Source organism: Otolemur garnettii, unplaced genomic scaffold (genome assembly GCF_000181295.1).
Source record: "Otolemur garnettii isolate 467f Iridium unplaced genomic scaffold, OtoGar3 scaffold00034, whole genome shotgun sequence".
Lineage (NCBI taxonomy): Eukaryota > Metazoa > Chordata > Mammalia > Primates > Galagidae > Otolemur > Otolemur garnettii.
Genome location: NW_003852429.1, coordinates 7,800,160 through 7,803,271, shown reverse-complemented (window position 1 = coordinate 7,803,271; position 3,112 = coordinate 7,800,160). Strand labels below are relative to the sequence as shown.

At 49.1% G+C, this 3,112-nt stretch overlaps 1 protein-coding gene across 2 annotated transcripts in view; it reads right to left on the bottom strand.

Annotated features, from left to right (window-relative positions):
* The window catches only part of FARP1 (FERM, ARH/RhoGEF and pleckstrin domain protein 1), a 281,209-nt gene that overhangs the window by 21,255 nt on the left and 256,842 nt on the right, over positions 1–3,112 (bottom strand). The window lies entirely within an intron of this gene.

Genomic DNA, 3,112 nt, shown 5'->3' with positions numbered 1-3,112 from the left:
CATATGAGGGTACATACAATGAGGCTACTTTTTTAATTGGTCTTATTTTATATTAATTCTTTTCTACCCAAACTTGAGTGATTTTAGCATCACCAGATCAGCACGGATCACTTCTAGTAACCGGCTCATGAAACGGATCCTATCCTGTAGCTGAGTACTAACTGGCACTTGTAGGAAACAGAACTTTGCCCCCCAAAATCAAGGTTTGTGCTTCCAAAAGGTGTTAGCGTGAAGCAGACCAAGAAGTCTGGAAAGCCCCTGGGAAGAAAAAAGTAATAACTGAGGAAGGAAGGAGACCCATGCCTATAGGTGTGAGTGGGGCAAAGGACGCAGGAGAGGGTGGGCTGAGCGGTCCAGGGAGAGAGGAGCTGGGGTCCTCCCAGGTTGCCTGGCGGTGGGACCCAGAGCACCGTATCTGGGCGTATGTTCCTTCTGTGGTTCACCACTGCAGCTGATGTTGGTTATTTGGGGCCTTAAACAACAGAGAGAAATATAGCAGCGACAGCAGCGGCATATCTGCTGAGTGCCGTCCGTGCACCAGGCGCTATGCTGAGCATGACAGCGATCCCACAGCAGCCTTCTGAGGTAGGACCCATTGTCACCCTCATTTCACAGCTAAGGAAACTGAGGCACAAAGAAACAAAGTAGCTAGTCTAACGTCTGTTACCATTAGGTCTGACTCTGAGTCTACACACCCCACCACCAAGCCTGGGTGTGTCTGCTAATTTACCCACTGATGAGAAAAGAATTTCCCAGAGACAATTAAAACATGATTTTTAACCATCAACCTGGCTAATATCTTCAAACTAACTGGTCAGCATTGCTAGAAGCCAACTTACATAAAAGAATAAATTAAAACAAAACAAGTAAAAGTGGGAGCACAGGGCTGGGAGGTGCTCAGAACAGATTAACACAGTCCCGGGGTGCATATACAGCCCCCAGATGCAGCAGTTAAAGACCCTCTGGCAATGACAGCAATGGCTTCCACTGGAGCATTCAGAGCTGTCCTGACTGTGGACTCCATGTCCAAGTCGTCAAGGGACTTCAGGAGCATAGAGGACAAATAAGTAGACCTGGGGGCAAGTGGGAGGACACGTGGGCTGCTCCCAGCCCACGGACCAGGCAACCCATGGTGCTGTTATTCCACTGGTTCCAACCAGCAAATGGAACAAATTGCACTCCAGGGGAGGTTGGCAGCACCCACATCTTTTAGGTAATGAAAGCCTCTCTAAAAGAATGGGAGAGAGAGCACCCTGCAGGCTCCCTAGCCCTGTCCTGGGCTCTCTGTCACTCCTGGGTGTGCTGTCTCCAATCTGTTCCCTTCTCTTCTGCCTAGACAGAGACTCCTCAAGTTCTGCCTCTTCTTGGCTGCCTTAATTACCTCTCCAAACCCTGCTTCTGCCTTCTGCACTGAATGGTTCTGGAAGATTATGCTATCCTAAGTTACCTGAGTTACCTCCTTCCGTTCACTATGCTGGGGCTACTCAGCCCCTGCCTGCACTCAGGAAGCCTTTCCCTCCATGCTCCCTTCCCTCTCTTTTGGTCAGCTCTTCAGTTTTTATGGCCAACGTCTCCCTCTTTCAGGCCACTCCCAAGCGTGCTGTGGAATCCCTCACTGGTCATCTTCCCTTTCCTCTCTAGTTCTTCCTGTCTAACCCCGTCTCTTGACTGTGGTTTCAGTTCATGATGCCATATCTACACCCCAATGTTTTCTCTAGATACGGACCCCAGACCCAGGTATTGCATTTCTCAGACTGTCCAGGGGGCTCTAACTGAATGACCCCCACAGGGATCTCAACAGAACTAATAATCATACTTCCAGAACCCAGTTCTCTCTGTCCATTTTCATTCTTAGTCATGTAACTCTTCTACCCAAGCTAGAAGCCTGTTACGTCATGTGTCCTGCTCCCCAGCTACTCTCCGCCCAAAAAAGGTCAGTGGGGAGTGCTCAAGCATCTGACTTGGACCCAGGCTCTCCTTTGGACACATTCTTCAGCCCACTGCAAATTATTCCATCCCAGCAGGTGCAGGGCTAAGGAGTCTCTGGCTTTTTAGCCAATGGTTATTCACCAGTTGCCACTGAAGTCTACCATCTGGCCATCTTTGCTGCCCCATACACTGACTGCCCTTCTTCACACACTGAAGCAGAGAGGAAAGTAACTCGATGGGGGCTCCAGCCTGAAAAAGACGGCTTCGGCTTCCTCTTAGTAGAATCCACCTCACTGCACCTTCGACATCACACAAGGCTCTTGGAAGGTCTGGAAAGTTGTTTCCTTCTCCTCACTGCATTCCATGGAGAACAAAGTAGATCTTCACTCCAAAGGAGGGCATAGCTAACAAGCTCGAATGACCTGACCTTGACTAAATGCCCCCCAGCCTTAACATGAGACAAAGCACCATTTGTACTTCATTTGTGGGCACATAGCTACTGGTCTGGAACTAAAATAACTGACCCCAGAATTTTCAGTTGGGCACACCACTTGACAACACTTTGCAAGGATGGTCTTGAGTTCAGGGGATGTCACTTAGATATTTTAACAAGACAGTGTGGATTGGCTGGGCAGGAGAAGAAATGGGGAGAATATCTGGCTTCAGACATAACAGCAACCTGCTGTCTCTCCTAGATCATTTTCTCTGCCCAGGAGAAAATGAAGTGCTGGAAACAGGACACTGGTGAGGGTGGTGGGGGTGAGCATGGAAGGCCAAAGTCATGTTCCTCTGTTCTTCTGCTAATTACTTAGTAAGAGAAAATTTACTGATGTTAAAACCCTGAACTCGAGGGGATGTTCTTTCCTGCATCCACTTGCTTCTTTCTCCAAATCCTCAGCATCTTTCATTTTAGAAACAGCTCTGGGTCAGTGGCATCAGTCTCCTGTGCGGCAGGGAAGACGCCGATATCCCTAAATTTAAAGGGGGTCATTCCAGGTGGTGTGGCAAGAACAGACTGGGGGACATGAAGTTACTGCAGACAGAACAGGCAAATCTGTCCCTCCTGTTTCATCCCACCAGCTCACACAGCAGGGCCCAGCCATAGTCACCGGACTGGGAACAGAACCTGCTGCCCCAGGTAGACCCGGCTTCCTAGGTTTACTTTCTCTACATGCTACTCCCA